The sequence below is a fragment of the Hyla sarda genome, chromosome 9 (genome assembly GCF_029499605.1).
Source record: "Hyla sarda isolate aHylSar1 chromosome 9, aHylSar1.hap1, whole genome shotgun sequence".
NCBI lineage: Eukaryota > Metazoa > Chordata > Amphibia > Anura > Hylidae > Hyla > Hyla sarda.
This window is the reverse complement of record NC_079197.1, coordinates 110,438,126-110,458,846: the sequence shown is the minus strand read 5'-3', so window position 1 is coordinate 110,458,846 and position 20,721 is coordinate 110,438,126.

Below are 20,721 nucleotides of genomic sequence, written 5' to 3'. Positions count from 1 at the left end.
CTTGAGCCATTTTAATCTCCCCGTGTCATTTTAGCACCCCCCTCGTTCCCCTCCTTCTTCCTCCTCCCTCAAATTTCCTTGCTGTTTCTTACTTGTCCTGTGTCCTCCGGTGGGCTCCCGCAGGTTAAAGTGCAGGGTCACTGTGGGTCCTTTGTTCACTATGTTGCACCGATGAGTGTCGCCGCTGACATCATGCAGGAGGAATTCACTGGTCGGTGCAGCACAGAGGACGTCGGAGGAGCCCACCGGAGGATACAGGAGAGGTAAGAAACAACAAGGGGTTCCGTGGGAGGAGGGAGGGGGAAGAGGAGATGAGGGGAAAAGGGAGTTGGGGGGATTAAAATGTCAGTGCTGGAAGCCACTTTAAATCTGTGGTGGGCCTAAATGCACAGCCTATCAAAGAGACTGGGTCTGTGGTGCGGGACTGTGTTGGATTTGCAGAACCCGCAGGCATTGTGCCTGAACACCCCACATCTGCCCAAAGCAGCATCATTCCCGCACACGCCCCCATGTTTTTCAATGGGTCCCAATCCCTATGCAAGAGTAACTATCACTTTCATAAAGGAGAGCTGTGCTAACATCTTGGTGCTAGATACCACAGAACAGCATAGAGGCCCTGTGGAGTTCATGGCTAAATGGGTCAGAGCTGATTTGGAGACAAGGGTGAGCTACACAATGTTAGGCAATTGGTTTTAATGTTTAAGAGAATTTTAGTAACGGTTGTGTCATCTGTGTGACATGGGCCGTATCGGGGAGCGGAGTCTAAGGTGCCTCTGGTCTTCACCAGAGCCCACCGCAAGGTAGGAAGGGCTTGCTGTGGCAGGCAACACCCAGGTCACTACCCCCGATATGACTTGACCACACAGGTAAGTGGTTAAGATGAGGTACAGAAGGATGAGACAGAGGCGTAATCGGACTTAGCAGAACGTCAAGGCAGGCGGCAAAGGTGCGTAGTCAAATAACATAGTGTAAGGGTCAAAATACACAGACAAGTTAAACAGACAATAGGGAATGCTTAATCTCAGGCTAGGGGCACTGAAGATCCGGTAGGGAGGAAATGGCGGAGCTGCCTTATATAATTTTGGCAGAAGGACCAGGCACCAATCAGTGGTGCACTGGCCCTTTAAATTTCCTGAAGTTGGCACATGTGCGCTGGGAGGCAGAGTCCAGAGCGGAGGCAGGTGAGAAGCGGGTCACGATTTGCATGTGGGCGCATCCCGCAAAGCGAATTGTGGCCCGGACGCGAGAGCGGGGAGGTGAGTGCTCACAGTCAGAGCGCCAGACTGGAGCGCCTACCTTAATAGTACCCCCACCCTTTTGGTCTCCCCCTTTTTTGGAAGACAATCATTTTTTAATGAGGTCACGGTCTAAGATGTTGTCCTGCAGCTCCCAAGACCTTTCCTCCGGCCCAAATCCTTCCCAATCCACAAGGAAAATTTTTTTTTCCCCTGATTAACTTGGAGTCCAAAATTTTCTTGATGATATAAACATCAGAGGTACCTGAGATGGGAGTAGGAGAAATATCTTTTTTAGAAAAGCGGTTATGGATAACAGGTTTCAAGAGGGAGACATGAAAAGAATTCGGATTCCAGAGAGAAGATTATATATGTGTCACGATTCGGCTGGCTGGAGGTGGATCCTCTGTGCCAGAGAGGGATTGGCGTGGACCGTGTTGGTGGACCGGTTCTAAGTTGCTACTGGTATTCACCAGAGCCCGCCGCAAAGCGGGATGGTCTTGCAGCGGCGGTAGCAACCAGGTCGTATCCACCAGCAACGGCTCAACCTCTCTGACTGCTGAAGATAAGCGCGGTACAAGGGAGTAGACAAGAGCAAGGTCGGACGTAGAAGAAGGTCAGGGCAGGCAGCAAGGATCGTAGTCAGGGGCAACGGCAGGAGGTCTGGAACACAGGCTAGGAACACACAAGGAAACGCTTTCACTGGCACAATGGCAACAAGATCTGGCGAGGGAGTGCAGGGGAAGTGAGGTATAAGTAGGGAGTGCACAGGTGAACACACTGATTAGGCCTGCTGCGCCAATCAGTGGCGCAGTGGCCCTTTAAATTGCAGAGACCCGGCGCGCGCGCCCTCAGGAGCGGGGCCGCGCGCGCCGGGACAAGACAGACAGGGAACGGGTCAGGTACGGGAGCCGGGATGCGCATCGCGAGCGGGCGCCTCCTGCGTCGCGAATCGCATCCCGGCTGGGAGTGATATTGCAGCGCACCCGGTCAGCAGGTCTGACCAGGGCGCTGCGAATGAGAGGATGCTGCGAGCACTCCGGCGAGGAGCGGGGACCCGGAGCGCTCGGCGTAACAGTACCCCCCCCCCCCCCCCCCCTTGGGTCTCCCCCTCTTCTTGGAGCCTGAGAACCTGAGGATAAGACTTTTGGGGCCACAGTTCTCCCAATCCACCAAAAAAAATCTTTTACCTCTGACAATCTTGGAGGCCAGAATCTCCTTCACAGAGAAGACGTCAGACGAACCGGAAACAGGAGTGGGAGAGACAACTTTGGGAGAGAAGCGGTTAAGGATGAGTGGTTTAAGGAGAGAGACATGGAAGGCATTGGGAATACGGAGAGAAGGAGGAAGAAGGAGTTTGTAAGAGACAGGGTTAATCTGGCACAAGATTTTGAAAGGACCAAGATAGCATGGTCCCAGTTTGTAACTGGGGACACGAAAGCGGACATACTTAGCGGAGAGCCATACCTTGTCTCCGGGAGCAAAAATGGGGGGAGTTCTTCTTTTTTTATCAGCAAATCTTTTCATCCGGGATGAAGCCTGTAAAAGAGAATTTTGGGTTTCTTTCCATATGGTGGAAAGATCACGAGTCACCTCATCCACAGCGGGCAAACCAGAGGGCAAGGGAGTAGGGAGGGGAGGAAGAGGGTGACGGCCGTACACCACGAAAAATGGGGATTTAGCAGAAGATTCGGAGACTCTGAAGTTGTATGAGAATTCGGCCCATGGTAGAAGATCTGCCCAATCATCCTGGCGGGAGGAAACAAAATGCCGTAAATAGTCACCCAGGACCTGATTAATTCTTTCTACTTGCCCATTGGATCGGGGATGATAATAAGAAGAGAAGTTTAATTTGATCTTGAGCTGTTTACAGAGGGCCCTCCAGAATTTAGACACGAATTGGACGCCTCTATCCGAGACGATATGCGTGGGCAAACCGTGAAGGCGAAAAATGTGTACAAAAAATTGCTTTGCCAACTGAGGCGCTGAAGGAAGACCAGGAAGAGGAATAAAATGTGCCATCTTGGAAAATCGATCAACGACCACCCAAACAACTGTGTTGCCACGGGATGAGGGCAAGTCCGTAATAAAGTCCATACCAATCTGTGACCAAGGCTGTTCAGGAACAGGCAGAGGATGAAGGAGACCAGCAGGCTTCTGGCGAGGAGTCTTATCCCGGGCACAGACAGTACAGGCCCGCACGAAATCAACAACATCAGTCTCCAGAGTCGGCCACCAATAAAATCGAGAGGTGAGTTGCAAGGATTTTTTGATGCCCGCATGGCCTGCGAGGTGGGAGGAGTGTCCCCATTTGAGAATCCCGAGACGCTGGCGTGGAGAAACGAAGGTCTTCCCTGGAGGAGTTTGCCTGATGGAAGCTGGGGAAGTGGAGATCAGACAGTCCGGAGGAATGATGTGCTGCGGAGAGACCTCTACTTCAGAGACATCAGAAGAACGAGAGAGGGCATCGGCCCTAATGTTCTTGTCAGCAGGGCGAAAATGGATTTCAAAGTTAAAACGGGCAAAGAACAACGACCACCTAGCCTGGCGAGGGTTCAGTCGTTGGGCAGACTGGAGATAGGAGAGATTCTTGTGATCAGTGTATATAACTGGATATTTTGATCCCTCCAGCAGGTGCCTCCATTCCTCAAGCGCCAATTTAATGGCCAGTAGTTTTCGATCACCAATGGAGTAGTTTTTCTCCGCCGGAGAGAAGGTCCTAGAAAAAAAACCACAAGTAACAGCATGCCCGGAAGAATATTTTTGTAGAAGGACAGCTCCATCTCCCACAGAGGAGGCATCTACCTCCAATAGAAAGGGTTTAGATGGGTCAGGTCTAGAGAGCACAGGAGCAGAAGAAAAGGCAGACTTGAGATGTTTAAATGCGTCTTCCGCTTGGGGGGTCCAGGACTTAGGATTGGCATTTTTCTTGGTTAAAGCCACGATAGGGGCCACAATAGTGGAGAAGTGTGGAATGAATTGTCTGTAATAATTGGCGAACCCCAAAAAACGTTGGATAGCACGGAGTCCGGAGGGGCGTGGCCAATCTAACACGGCAGATAGTTTATCTGGGTCCATTTGTAGTCCCTGGCCAGAGACCAAGTATCCTAGGAAAGGAAGAGATTGACATTCAAAGAGACATTTCTCCATTTTGGCATAAAGTTGATTGTCCCGAAGTCTCTGAAGAGCCATGCGGACATGCAGGCGGTGTTCCTCTAAGTTGGCAGAAAAAATCAGAATATCGTCCAGATAAACCACAACACAGGTATATAGGAGATCACTAAAAATTTCATTAACAAAGTCTTGGAAGACGGCAGGGGCGTTGCACAGGCCAAAGGGCATGACCAGATACTCAAAGTGTCCATCTCTGGTGTTAAATGCAGTCTTCCATTCGTCCCCCTCCCTGATGCGGATGAGATTATAAGCACCTCTTAAGTCCAGTTTGGTAAAGATGTGGGCGCCTTGTAGGCGATCAAAGAGTTCCGAGATAAGAGGTAAGGGGTAGCGTTTTTTTACCGTGATTTTATTAAGTCCGCGGTAATCAATGCAAGGGCGTAGGGAGCCATCTTTTTTGGACACGAAAAAAAATCCAGCTCCGGCAGGAGAGGAGGACTTGCGGATAAACCCCTTTTTTAAATTCTCCTGGATGTACTCCGACATGGCTTGAGTCTCTGGAGCAGACAGAGGATAGATTCTGCCCCGGGGTGGAGTAGTACCCGGGAGGAGATCAATAGGACAGTCATAAGGCCTGTGAGAAGGTAAAGTCTCTGCTTGCTTTTTGCAAAAAACATCAGCATAGTCCAGATAAGCCTTAGGAAGACCAGATACCGGGGGAACCACAGGGTCACGACTGTGAGTACTGGGAACCGGTTTAAGACAGTCCTTGTGACAAGAAGTACCCCAGTTCTTGATTTCTCCTGTGGACCAATCAAGGGTTGGGGAATGGCGTTGAAGCCACGGCAATCCAAGAAGAATTTCTGAAGTGCAGTTGGAGAGGACCAAAAATTCAATTTCTTCGTGATGGGGTCCGATGCACATGAGGAGAGGTTCCGTGCGGTAACGCACGGTACAGTCCAATCTTTCATTGTTAACAGAATTGATGTAGAGGGGTCTGGCGAGACTGGTCACCGGGATGTTGAACCTGTTGATGAGAGAGGCCAAATTAAAATTTCCTGCAGATCCGGAATCCAAGAAGGCCATAGCAGAGAAGGAGAAGGTAGAAGAAGATATCCGCACAGGCACAGTAAGGCGTGGAGAAGCAGAGTTCACATCAAGAACTGTCTCACCTTTGTGCGGAGTCAGCGTACGTCTTTCCGGGCGGGGAGGACGGATAGGACAATCCTTCAAGAAATGTTCGGTACCGGCACAGTACAGGCAAAGATTCTCCATGCGGCGTCGTGTCCTCTCTTGAGGTGTCAAGCGAGACCGGTCAACTTTCTTAGCCTCCACGGCGGGATGCACAGGAATGGATTGCAGAGAACCAGAGGAGAGAGGAGCCGGGGAGAGAAACCGCCTCGTGCGAACAAAGTCCATATCCTGGCGGAGCTCCTGACGCCTTTCGGAAAAACGCATGTCAATGCGGGTGGCAAGATGAATAAGTTCATGCAGGTTAGCAGGAATTTCTCGTGCGGCCAGCACATCTTTAATGTTACTGGATAGGCCTTTTTTAAAGGTCGCGCAGAGGGCCTCGTTATTCCAGGATAATTCGGAGGCAAGAGTACGGAATTGGATGGCGTACTCGCCAACAGAAGAATTACCCTGGACCAGATTCAGCAGGGCAGTCTCAGCAGAAGAGGTTCGGGCAGGTTCCTCAAAGACACTTCGAATCTCCGTGAAGAAGGAGTGTACAGAGGCAGTGACAGGGTCATTGCGGTCCCAGAGCGGTGTGGCCCATGACAGAGCTTTCCCAGACAGAAGGCTGACTGCGAAAGCCATCTTAGACCTTTCAGTAGGAAACTGGTCCGACATCATCTCCAAGTGCAGGGAACATTGCGAAAGAAAGCCACGGCAAAACTTAGAGTCCCAATCAAATTTATCCGGCAAGGATAATCGAAGGCTGGAAGCGGCCACTCGCTGCGGAGGAGGTGCAGGAGCTGGCGGAGGAGAATATTGCTGGAGCTGTGGTAATAGCTGCTGTAGCATCACGGTCAGTTGAGACAGCTGGTGGCCTTGTTGCGCTATCTGTTGCGACTGCTGGGCGACCACCGTGGTGAGGTCGGCGACAACTGGCAGTGGGACTTCAGCGGGATCCATGGCCGGATCTACTGTCACGATTCGGCTGGCTGGAGGTGGATCCTCTGTGCCAGAGAGGGATTGGCGTGGACCGTGTTGGTGGACCGGTTCTAAGTTGCTACTGGTATTCACCAGAGCCCGCCGCAAAGCGGGATGGTCTTGCAGCGGCGGTAGCAACCAGGTCGTATCCACCAGCAACGGCTCAACCTCTCTGACTGCTGAAGATAAGCGCGGTACAAGCGAGTAGACAAGAGCAAGGTCGGACGTAGCAGAAGGTCAGGGCAGGCAGCAAGGATCGTAGTCAGGGGCAACGGCAGGAGGTCTGGAACACAGGCTAGGAACACACAAGGAAACGCTTTCACTGGCACAATGGCAACAAGATCCGGCGAGGGAGTGCAGGGGAAGTGAGGTATAAGTAGGGAGTGCACAGGTGAACACACTGATTAGGCCTGCTGCGCCAATCAGTGGCGCAGTGGCCCTTTAAATTGCAGAGACCCGGCGCGCGCACCCTAAGGAGCGGGGCCGCATGCGCCAGGACAAGACAGACGGGGAACGGGTCAGGTACGGGAGCCGGGATACGCATCGCGAGCGGGCGCCTCCTGCGTCGCGAATCGCATCCCGGCTGGGAGTGATATTGCAGCGCACCCGGTCAGCAGGTCTGACCGGGGCGCTGCGAATGAGAGGATGCTGCGAGCGCTCCGGGGAGGAGCGGGGACCCGGAGCGCTCGGCGTAACAATATGGAGAGGATAGGCCACAGGATTTAAACGTTTCTTGATCTTATAAGGACCCAAATAGCGAGGGCCCAGTTTATAACAGGGTATCTTAAAGCGGATATATTTGGATGACAACCAGACTCTGTCTCCAGGAGAGAATTCGGGAGGAGAATGCCTTTTCTTGTCTGCGTGAGACTTCATACGAGACTTGGCACATAACAGAGAGTGATGAGTCTTCTGCCAGATGGTGGAGAAATTCCGCACTTTTTCATCAACCATGGGAACTCCGGAGGAAGAAGACAGGGGAAGAGGAGGACGAGGATGAAGGCCATAGACCACAAAGAGAGGTAAAGTTCCAGTGGATTCAGAATCCCCATGATTGTACGAAAACTCTGCCCAGGGAAGTAAATCGGCCCAGTCGTCTTGACGAGCAGAAATGAAATGGCGAAGATAGTCTCCCAAGACCTGGTTCACCCTTTCAACCTGTCCATTGGATTGTGGGTACTAAGCTGAGGACAAATCCAACTTAACTTGGAGACGAGAGCAGAGGGCCCGCCAGAACTTAGAGACAAACTGATACAATATGAGATGGCAATCCATGTAAGCGGAAGATATGGCAAAGAAAAAGCTTAGCAAGCTGTGGTGCAGATAATAATTCAGGTAGAGGCACAAAATGAGTCATTTTAGAGAATCGGTCTACGATAACCCAGATGACCGTATTGCCGCCAGAAGAGGGAAGGTCTGTAATAAAGTCCCTAGCAATATCGGTCAAGGGAAGCTCTGGAACTGGCAAAGGCTTGTCCTGGGCACAGACCGAACAGGAACGGACAAAATCAACGACATCCTGTTTTAAATTAGGACACTAATACTGTCTGGAGACGAGCTGCAAGGACTTACAAATTCCGGAATGACCCCAGAAGAGAAGAATGACCCCACTTCAAAACTCGGTATATTAAACAGTGTGATGCGTAAGTCTTCCCAGGTAGCAGGTGCAGAAGACTTGCTGGTGCTGCAGAGATGAGACGTTCAGGAGGAATAATATGTTGAGGGTGGGATTCCTGGTCTTGAACATCTAAGGATCTAGATCAGTGGTTCTCAAACTTTTTGGTGACTGTACCCCCCAAGCCTGAAAGTATGTCCGCGGGTACCCCCTTGCGTGGAACTTGCGTGCGAGGGGTACCCGCGGACAAAAAGGCTTGCTCTTACCTTTATACTAATGCATCCCCCCTCCATATTAATCCCCCTGTGCCACTATCCCCCCTCTCCATCTTAATCCCCCTGTGCCACTATTCCCCTCTCCATCTTAATCCTCCTTTGCTATTATTCCCCCCTCCATCTTAATCCCCTTGTGCCATTATTATCCAATATGAAAAAAGGGGATCAGAGAGAGGGGGGAATAATGGCACAGGGGGATTAAGATGGAGAGGCAATAATAGCACAAGGGGATAAAGATGGCGGGGGAATAATAGCACAAGGGGATAAAGATGGAGGGAGAATAATAACACAAGGGGATTAAGATGGAGGGGGAATAATAACACAATGTGATTAAGATGGAAAAGGAATAATAACACAAGGGGATTAAGATGGAGGGGGGGATAATTAACCCCCCCTCCATTTTAATCTCTTGTGCCATTATTCTTCCCCCCCCCCCCCTCTGATCCTCTAGCACCATTCCCCCTTCCTCTGATCCCCTTTTGCCATATTGTATAATAATGGCACAAAGGGATTAAGATAGGGGGGGGAATGGGGATCAGAGGGAGGGGGGAATAATGGCACGAGGGGAATAAGATGGAGGGGGGGAATGGCAAAAAGGGATTAAGATGGAGGGGAATAATGGCACAAGGGAATTAAGATGGAGGGGGGATAATCAACACCCCCACTCCATATTAATCCCCTTTTGCCATTTCCCCCCTCCAACTTAATCCCCTTGTGCCATTATTATCCGATTTGGAAAAAGGGGATCAGAGGAAGGGGGAATGGCGTAGGGGGATTAAGATGGAGGGGAAGGGGGATAATGGCGGAGGGGGAGAATGAGGGGAGATGGGGAGTAATAAAGCACAGGGCATTACATTTTAATGCCTTGTGCTTTATAACCCCACATCCCCCCTCCGCCATTATCCCTCTCCCCCTCCATCTTAATGCCTTTTGCTTTATTTTCCCCTCATCCCCCCTCAGCCATTATCCCTCTCCCCCTCCATTTAATCATGAAATGGAGGGGGAGAGGGATAATGGTAGAGGGGGGATGAGAGTAATAAAGCAAAAGGCATTAAGATGGAGGGGGAGAGAGATAATGGCGGAGGAGGGATGCCCTGTGCTTTATTACTCCTCATCCCTCTCCCCCTTCATCTTAATGCCTTGTGCTCCGTCCAATACACCCCCCCATCCGTCCAATACACCCCACCCTCCATCCAATACATCCCCCCTCTGGCCCACACAGTTATTAACTTTTTAATTCTTTTTACCTGGCCTCCGGTGGGACTCCGTTTGTTGCTACTTGATGCAGCGCATCCCGTTCGGCGGGGCCGCACTGACGTGTGACGTTCTCCTGCGCTGTGCGGCAACTCCGTGCAATGTCAGGGGAGGTCACACGTCTCCCCGGCAACCAGGCAGCTCACTTACAGTAGCTGCAGCTGCAGCTCGGGCCACGCTACTGTGCAGTGAGCTGCCGCGGCTATGCGCTGTCAAATACTGGCCAATGCATGGCTGGTATTTGACAGCGCTTTCGCGTACCCCCGCTCAACCAGTGGCGTACTCCTAGGGGTACGCGTACCACGGGTTGAGAACCCAAGATCTAGATAGAGCGTCAGCTCGTAAATTCTTCTCCGCAGGACGGAAGTGAATGAAGAAGTCAAACCCGGAGAAGAACAGAGATCAACGAGCCTGCCGAGGGTTGAGACGATGGTCAGTCTGAAGATAGAGCACGTTCTTGTGATCAGAATATATAGTAACCTGATGTACAGAACCCTCCAAGAGGTGAAATCATTCTTCCAAAGCCAGCTTTATTGCCAAGAGCTCTCGATCTCCAATGGTATAATTTTTCTCCGCAGGAGAGAAGGTCTTAGAGAAATAACCACAGGTTACAATTCTTCCATTAGAGGACTTTTGCGTTAAAATTGCACCAGCACCAACAGAAGAAGCATCGACTTCCCAAAGAAATGGCTTGCTTGGATGGGGTCTAAAAACCGGAGCTGAAGCGAAGGTGGACTTTAACTGTTTGAAAGCTTCTTCAGCCTCTGGAGTCCAAACCTGTGGATTATCAGTCTTGTTGGTGAGAGAAACGGTAGGGACTACCAAGGTGGAGTAATGATGGATAAATTGCCTATAGTAATTGGCAAAGCCGAGAAAGCGCTGAATAGCTTTCAAGCCAGAAGGTCGAGGCCAGTCCAGTACCATGGACAACTTAGGGTCCATTTGAAGACCTTGACTGGTTATGATATACCCCGGAAATGGAAGGCTGTTTTTTTCATAAGTACACTTCTCTAGTTTAGCATAGAGATGATTGTCTCAGAGACGTTGTAAAACTTGGTGGAGGTGAGAGCGATGAGTCTGAACATTGGGCGAGTAGATGAGAATGTCATCCAAATAGACAACGACACAGGAGTATAGAAGATCACGAAAAATATCATTGACAAACTCCTGGAAGACTGCTGGAGCATTACAGAGTCCGAATGGCATCACAAGACTCAAAATGTCTATCTCGAGTATTAAACGCAGTCTTCCATTCGTCTCCTTCTCGTATGCGAATCAAATTATAGGCCCCACGAAGGTCAAGTTTAGAGAAGATCCTCGTTCCCCGCAGACAATCAAATAATTCAGAGATTAAAGAAAGTGGGTAGTGGTTCTTGACAGTAATTTTATTCAAGCCACGGTAGTTGATGCAAGGTTGCAAAGATCCGTCCTTTTTCTCCATGAAAAAGAATCTGGCTCTGGAAGGGGAAGATGACTTTCTGATAAATTCTTTCTGAAGATTATCTTCAAGGGGGCAATTCTGCCCTGAGGAGGTGTGGTCCTGGGCAATAAGTCGATAGGACAATCGTAAGGACAATGTGATGGTAAAACTTCAGCTTCTTTCTTACTGAAGACGTCAGCAAAGTATTGAAGGAACAATGGCAGACAGGGCAGAGGAGTAGAAGGAGACACCAACTTGGACGGAAGAGCATGAAAACAGTTGTTATAACAGTACTACAGTAGGTTCCCCAATGAAGTACTTGGTGTTTTCCAATCAAGATGTGAGGCATGTAGTTGTAACCGAGGAAGACCAATTAGAAGAGTGGAGGTACAATGAGGAAGTATATAGAAGGCTAATTTTTCCTTCTGCAGAACTCCAACCTGCATAGATAAGGGTTCTGTGCGGAATAAGACTGTACAGTCCAGATTTTCTCCGTTGACCGAAGAGATGTACAAAAGCTTCAGAAGGCAGGAGGCAACACTGGAGAAGGAGGCTGAGGCTGCTGCTGTTGTTGTTGAGCAGAAAGCAACTGATGCATCATGGCGGACAATTGGTTTAACTGTTGTGCCTGCTGGGCCAACTGCTGCGACTGGAGAGCCACGATAGAGGCAAGGTTCGGATTATCGGACAGAGGAACCCCAGTGGGATCCATGGCCAGTTCTTGCTGTAACGCTGCTGGATGTGGATCCTCTAACCTGTGTGGCAGATGACACGGACCGTACAGGGGAGAGGAGTCTAAGGTGCCACTGGTCTTCACCAGAGCCCGCCGCAAGGCAGGATAGGCTTGCTGCGGCAGGTGACACCCAGGTCCCTACTCCCGATACGACTCGACCACACATGTATCTGGGCAAGACAAGATACAGAAGGATGAGACAGAGGCAAAGTTGGACTTAGCAGAAAGTCAAGGCAGGCGGCAAAGGTGCGTAGTCAAATAACATAGTGGAAGGGTCAAAATACACGAGCAAGGCAAACAGACAATTGGGAACACTTAATCTCAGGCTAGGGGAACTGAAGATCCGGCAGGGAGGAAAAGGCGAAGCTGTCTTATAAAATTTTGGCAGAAGTTCCAATTTTGTTGCACTGGGCCTTTAAATTTCCTGAAGACTGCTCGCGTACCCTAGGAGGCCAGAGTGGAGGCAGGTGAGAAGCGGGTCGCGATTCGCATGCGGGCGCGTCCCATGATGCGAACCGCTGTCCAGACAGGAGAGTGCTCACGGTCGGAGCGCCGAACCGGAGCGTTCACCGTAACAGTTGGGTTTGGCCAAAAATTTGGAATATGGAAAGTTTAGTAATTTAACAGTCTATTCTCTAGTGAAGATGCCATTTTTTGGTTACAGAATCTTGACTCATAGGCTAAGGCTAAACTCATACTCAATAGATAAAGAATGTGAAATTGTAATAAAATGTAAATATTATGAAAATATAATTGTTAATAATGTAATTTATTGCCTAACATAAGGATGTTTGAGAATGAGCTAAGACCAGACATGCACAGTCATAATCCATCAATGTTACTCTCACAGCATTAAATGTCTTTTTCATGGAATACCGCAGCAGATGCTGAAGTATTGATTCTACAGAGCTTAGAGTTATCAGGGTCACAGAATGATCCTACATGTTACCCATCTGATGCGAAGATATCGATTCAGTTCTTAACAAAAATCCTATTTGAGATTAGTCTATCTTGTGTCTGGAAATTACTAGAATATGATTATGTGTAGTTTATATTGTTCAGATGGTGATAACATATTATTAAGAAATGTGAAGAAATACAAATGTATTTCAGCTATTAAGTGTGCTAATGCTTAGTTCCCTATAAAGCTTGTCCTATAAAGCTATTTTCATAGCCTTAAAGGAGTATTTGAGCTGGCCCAAAAGGTTGGGTACCTACTGTATGGTCTACCACTATAGATATAGCAGACCACAGGGACATCTTTAGCGTTATCTCTAGAGTTATCACTAACAATATAGCCTGAAGAACTAACACAGTTCTACAACATCTGTAAGTGAACAACCAGCAAAGACAAGACCTGTATGTCAATGCTGCTTGTTGATATTGCTGGGCAATCTTGTGGTTATGAACCTCTTGATGGTGTAGTTTCTGCTATCAGACTGAATATCTATAAATATGTTGATAACATGTCCAATAACCAAAGCAGGACTGGATTTTCCCAGCAGGCTCATGTTTATTTTTTATTTTTTTTATTTGTACACAATTACTATTTCCCAGCCTTAATAATATAATGTACTGTATTTATAGTTTTACTCTCCCTTTGTCACTGCCCAGATTATCTTTATATATCTCTGTACTACCGTATATACTCGAGTATAAGCCGAGTTTTTCAGCACGATTTTTCGTGCTGAAAACACCCCCCTTGGCTTATATTCGAGTGAACTCTCCACCCGCAGTGGTCTTCAACCTGCGGACCTCCAGAGGTTTCAAAACTACAACTCCCAGCAAGCCCGGGCAGCCATCGGCCATCTTCACCGGGGAGGCCTCTTCTAAGCGCTTTGGGCCCGGCCCCAGAATAGTCACGTTGCCTTGACAACGACGCAGAGGTACGTTCATTGCCAACGTACTTCTGCGTCATCGTCCAGGCAACGCCTCTATTCCAGGCCCGAAGCGCGGAGAAGAGGCTCCCCCAGTGAAGATAGCAGCCCGGAACCACTATCCCACCGGACGACCTCCTCTCCGGACAGTCCTGCAGCACCGGACCAGCGCCGAGCGGAGGCGAGTACTGTACAGAACTAAAGGGGTGAGAGGGGGCTGGATGATGTCGAAGGCCGCAGTGGTCTTCAACCTGCGGACCTCCGGAGGTTTTAAAACTACAACTCCCAGCAAGCCCGGACAGCCGATGGCTGCCCGGGCTTGCTGGGAGTTGTAGTTTTGAAACCTCTGGAGGTCCACAGGTTGAAGACCACTGAGGGCGGATGATGACAAGAGGATGATGAAGGGGGGGGTGTGGGATGATGACAAGAGGATGATGAAGGGGGGGTGTGGGATAATGAAGGGGGGTGGGGATGATGACAAGGGGATGATGAAGGGGGGGGTGTGGGATGATTACAAGGGGATGATGAAGGGGGGTGTGTGGGATGATTACAAGGGGATGATGAAGGGGGGTGGGGATGATGACAAGGGGATGATGAAGGGGGGGGTGTGGGATGATGACAAGGGGATGATAACAGGTGATGATGATGAGGGTCTGGATGATGACAGGCGGTGATGATGATGAGGATGTTAATGATGGGTCTGGATGATGTATTTACCACCCTAGGCTTATACTCGAGTCAATAACTTTTCCTGGGATTTTGGGTTGAAATTATGGGTCTCGGCTTACACTCGGGTCGGCTTATACTCGAGTATATACGGTAATTCTCCTACTTCTTTTTTATGTGATTTCTTTGTTGCTTTTACTACTCAAGTATAATTTTTTCTGTCTTACCACTCTTATGTCACTAGTCTTATTATTGCCTTACTTTAACTGTTTTTGCACCACTACGTCTACTATAAATTGCCATTATGTAACTTGACTTTTTCTTATGGCTAAAAGTTTATATCTAATCTGAGGTGTGTTTTATGCCTCACAAAATGTCAAAAAATGGCCATGTTTACCATTCAATTCAAATGTGTCGGTTCACATGTAGTTTAAATTTATAGCCGTAAATATAGAAGCTTTAAAATTAAGCGTGAGTGACTTGTTCTGGACCATTTATGTCTTGAACAACAGATGATTTTGTTGTAGCCCCTTCAAAGGGGAAGTAAACTTGGGCCGTAGCCTAAAAAGTGGAAAAAATGGAAGAAAAAAGGGCTCTAAAAATACTAGAAAATACACCTAATGTAAGACTTATTGTGGGAAATTTATTAAAACCTGTCCTCTGCAAAATGAAAGGAGCAATCTGGTTGCTATGGGCAACTGGGCAACTTTTCCTTTGCACAGGTTTTGATAAATCTCCCCATTTTGATTTTTTGAGCACCATTACCATGGATTTATTATTGGTATTACCCTGTTTTTATGCTGTTGATTTGTCGCGGTTGCTGTGTAGATACTTTTTATTGCAACTTTTGCTGTATAACTATGCCATAGTCTGGTTAACTCTTTGCTGTGATCATGAATTTATCATGTGTGACTTATTGCACAATTTGTTGCAAATCTACATCAGACAAGACCTGACTTACAAAACTAGCTGTGTACAGCATATCTAAAACATATTTAAAACATCATATTTTGCATCACTATAACTGCCACATATCCTTGCCCAACCACATGTCTAATGACACGAACTGACATCTGTTATCAGACCCGTGGACGGGCCAGGACTTGCTGCTGTAGTACAGAAACAAAAATGTGGCCATATCATACCTTTGTGAAAATAGTCTTAATGTGAGAAAACACAATTTTTGCTTTTTCATATAAAGTGCAATGGACATTAACAGTGAAAGTGGTGTAGCACAAGCATTCTTTCTAAAGGGCCACACATTTCTATCTATATACCTTAACCACTTCCCACCACAGGACGTATGCATACGTCCCAGTTGCCTACATTTTAACGCAACTGGACGCATGCATAAGTCCTAGCAACAGTTGCAGCAGATCACCAGTGGGACCAGGCTGTCAATCACAGCTGCCAAGTCGCCGAGAATTGAATAGCGCCGGCAACTTTGCTCCATGTATTGGAGCAAAATGTCATTTTTTTTTTTTTTTTGCGGCGTTCACTGTACAGGATAAATAACAGAACATTACAGTTTTATTGTTCAAGTCATTACAAACGTGACAATACCTATTATGTATAGGTTTGAGTGTTTTCTTTTGTGTGGGAGGGTGATAATGCAGGGTTTTATTGGTCATTTATGTAAAAACAGGCCTAAAGGAGTTAAGAGCAAGAACATTTTTCAAGGAAATCTATTAACCCTTGAAGAGTACCTGTCATGTACAAAACTTTTTTATATAATGTAAATATTAACAATAAATGTATATTTTTAATATACATTGATTAAAAAGGTGGGTAAAAGGTGGGTAAAAAAAGGTATTTTGTCCCTGCAGCTATTGCCTGTGTGTCTCTGTCTAGAGACGAAATATAGGAAGTGTGGGCAGGACAAACAAGGCTCTGTGCACTGAGAACAAGCAGAGTTCTTTACATGCTCTTTGCTTCTCAATCAGCCTGCTGTGTGAGCCGGGGGGCATGTCACAGAGCCTCACTGCACAGAGGCCAGCTTGTTCTCAGTGCACAGAGCCCTGCTTGCCCTCAGTGTACAAAGCCCTGCTTGTCCTCAGTGTACAGAGCCCTGCTTGTCCTCAGTGTACAGAGCCCTGCTTGTCCTCAGTGCACAGAGCCCTGCTTGTCCTCAGTGTACAGAGCCCTGCTTGTCCTCAGTGTACAAAGCCCTGCTTGTCCTCAGTGTACAGAGCCCTGCTTGTCCTCAGTGTACAGAGCCCTGCTTGTCCTCAGTGCACAGAGCCCTGCTTGTCCTCAGTGTACAGAGCCCTGCTTGCTCTCTGTGCACAGAGCCCTGCTTGTCCTCAGTGTACAGAGTCCTGCTTGTCCTCAGTGTACAGAGCCCTGCTTGTCCTCAGTGTACAGAGCCCTGCTTGTCCTCAGTGTACAGAGCCCTGCTTGTCCTCAGTGTACAGAGTCCTGCTTGTCCTCGGTATACAGAGCCCTGCTTGTCCTCAGTGCACACAGTCCTGCTTGTCCTCAGTGCACAGAGCCCTGCTCAGACCCATATTTACATGCATTTACATGACTTTACTGTATAAGTAAAACATGGAAATACGTTCTGTTATATCCCTGTATCCAGAATAAAGCACCAACAACAAAATTTCCTTTCCCTCCCCTGACTGTAAATATTTGTACACAGCCTTTACTTTGTTTAGAGCATTGTGTTAAAAAAAATCCTCATCTTCCTAATTAGAAGTAACATTCTATTTGCGTTCAGTATATTTATAAGCGTGTAAATTCCACAATGCAACTTTACTGAAGCACACTCAGGGATCAACACATACATGAATCTGTGGATCCGCGACTAATTCAATTGATTTAAATAGCACTGGGAATTTAAGCAGATCAAGAGTGTGCTGAGCAAATTCCCTCGACGTGTGAATCACTCTTTACCTCCGCACATTATGAAGATAATTTTCGCATCTAGAAACAGAATAAAAAGATCAACCCACTTACAATGTATTCTATGGAGACTAAATCTAGCTTTAGCTATTATTCTAGTCTAGATTTGTTAATAAAAAGATTATTCTAAACAAAGGCACCACTGTATTAATAGAACTCTTATATTAGAAGGTGTCATATGTTTACGGGGACAATAGATTGTGTTATATATAGGGGTGATATAACACACTCCCGAGCTCAGAGCTGTCTCTATTGAAGAGATATTCAGGGAAAGTAGCTATATATGTGCTCAATATCTGTCCAGGGCAGTTTTATGGGCCATATATGGTGGTTTTAAAGCTGCGACATGGACTGTAAATAAACCTGCTCCAATGATTTCTGAAAGAGTCATGCAAATGTTCCTGAGCGCATCATATACGTTCTGCTCAGCAAATGCAAATGAATGGAGCAGATTTAATTGGTTGTTGATTAGCAGAGAAGTCGCTAATTGACGTCAGACTTATGTAATTCTTTATGTGCACTCGGAGGCGGCTTTCTGGATTAAATCACAGGATCCTGCTCTGCCATCCTACTCTACATAGCCTCTTAGGACAAGTCTGCAGCACACTGAGCTGCCATTGGCTTCTTCGTCCTTTGTGGAATGACAAGTCTATTTTATGACAGGGTGAAATGAACCAAACACTGCTACCGCTGTCTTACATCTTATAATGGAAGGTTCACAGCATGGGCAAGTAGGAAATTCTGCAAACAGGGAATAACTACATTTATGCAAAACCAGACTTTAATCAATCAAGAAAAATGCTGCTTCTTGGAAGCAAAGGGCTGAGAGTACAAGTCAGGTGGTCTATGCTGGATGGAACATGAAAATAGAACATGAACCTTTAATGTTCTGCTGTAGATGAGGAGAATGTTGCTACTTGTCTGATTAACCTCTTATTTTTAATGTGCTGAATAGACTACAAAATATATATTAAAAAAAACTTTGGAAAAAGACTTCACAAAGAGTTAAAGGGGTACTCAGCCCCTAGACATCTTATCCTCTATCCAAAAGGATAGGGAATAAGATGTCTGATCGCAGGGGTATCCCCTCTGCTGCACCCGGCATTCGCTTAAAGTGTCGAGTGCAGCGCTGGAGGCTCGTGCCATCACGGCCACGCACCCACAATGCAAGTCTATGGGAGACATCACGAGCCTCCGCCCCTAATTGCCAGTCATTCGGCATGGAGTGAAGTTCACTCCATGCACCGGATTTCTGGGGGGGGGGTGCAGCCAAGATTGCGGGGGTCCCCAGCAGCAGGATCCTCGCAATCAGACATCTTATCCCCTGTCCTTTGGATAATGGATAAGATTCTAGGGGTGCAGTACCCCTTTAATCACATTTACATAATACAGACTGCTGTAAACTGAACTCTATTGTCTGTAGATGAAACCAGTGACACCATGTGAACATGCATTTCACTCTAGAAATGCACGCCTATCCCCATTAATGCAAGTCTATGTGAGGGGGCCTGGTCTATGTCACGCCCCCTCCCATAGACTTACATTGAGGGGGCGTGGCCGAACCCCACAGCATGCACAGTGTTTGGAACTAGGCCAGTGGAGTACCACTTTAACCTGTAACTCCAGCATTACTCTTCTGACCATTCTGCAAAGTTTGTCATGGAGAGACTCAGACCACACTGAGTGGTGCAGATGCCAAGGCAACCATATCATGCCCAGCAATTTTCGTGGGGTATTTGGCATCAGCCTTATGGGAGAGGTTTGCCTTCCTCTGGATCAACACAGTAGAGTTTTGGGTTAAATTTGATTGGCTCTTTTTATTCAACCTTATAAACTATGTAACTATGTAATCTTATTAATTTTAAAAGTGCTTGTGCATGGAACGTGCTTGGCGTCATACAGTTGCCTCTGCAACTTGACCACCCATTGTGTGCAGTGTCTCTCCGCACCAAACTTTGCAGGACTGAAGAAAGAGCAATGCTAAAGTTATGCTTTAACATGCTTTAGTCAGAATTCCACCCACAGGTCACGTAATAATAATAAAGTTTAAAAGGGTAGATGGTGAAAATGATACCTAGTATCAGTAACAGTTCAAAAAGAAGCTATCCAGCTCTTTAGGATTACAGCCTAAAAATCTTTTTTTTTTTTTTCGGTACATTTTAAAGCCACATGTAAAGGTACATAGAAGAAGGACAAAGCACAAGGCCTGACATGTTTTGGGGTGACCTTCTTAATCAGATAACTTTTTCAATCCACTGCTAGCTTGTACTTTTCCCTTATGCCAGTATAAAATAAGTTGTCACATTGATGTATGATGAATTTGTTGCAATTATTTAAAGCACTTTTTTGCCTTGTCAGTTTCTACGCCACCCAGTGTGGGGAATGAGATTCTATTTACAACAAGAAAAAGATAAAGACTACGTAAAGTCTACATACATAAAGACTACACATACTTTTCTTGTCACTTTTCAGACTTGATAAAATGTATTGTTTGCAATTTTTTTTTTTATAGTGTACAACAAAAGCTGGCATAACCCGCTAAGCAAACGTGAGCTATAGACTGATGATAAGGATTGCCATAAACAGCATTACATCTACCTTTGATAGACCTGGGGACCAGTGACTGCTCTTCCCTGCTCTTTTATTGATTTATTCACATTAATAATACATTGTCATTGTTGTTGTTGTTATTAATAATAATAATCAATCATCATCATGATCATCATTTGTTTCAATAAATTTGCAGCAAAATGTTATACCAAATATTTTGAAACCTTAAACTGCAGTTTTGTAAAGTGATAATAAAAAAATCCTCTACATCCTAAAAATCCTCTAGAAAATGTATTTTGGAAAGAAGCAATACAGTACCTACGAAAATCTTGTTTGTGCTTTTGTGATATTATCCATTTTCCTCCTTCTCATACTCTTGGAATCTTATCTATATTCAAAATCTTCAGCCTGTCTACAGGAGAACACAGTTACAAAAAGCTAGGACCTAAGGGAGGAGCCCCACCAATGTACCAATGTGGGATTTGGGGATGGGGGGGGATAGTAGCATTGCAAGTGTAATTCTACATAATCTGCAGAAGAGTTGTTACAAAAATATTTTATTGCTTGTTATATGTTATATTTGTTATACATATCCTGCAGCCTATTGGTGCTGAGACACAAAAGCGACTACAATAATCATTGTATCAATTTAGAAGTTTGCAATCTGAAATTTCTTCTTGCTCCAAATCTTCAGAAGGGTTTGAAGATAATAATACTAAGGGAAGCAGAGATAGAGAGATAAATTAGTAAAGTGACCTCACAAGACCCATGTAAGTGCTGCCTGGCATTTCCTCATTGACCTCACGTTCCCTGCGTCTGGAACTCCTTTCTTTATTATACATGCTTAATTCTGGTTTCATTTCAGTCATTAGTCCCTCTTGTTAGAAATCCTCTTTTGTATGTTAATAATGACTCGATATC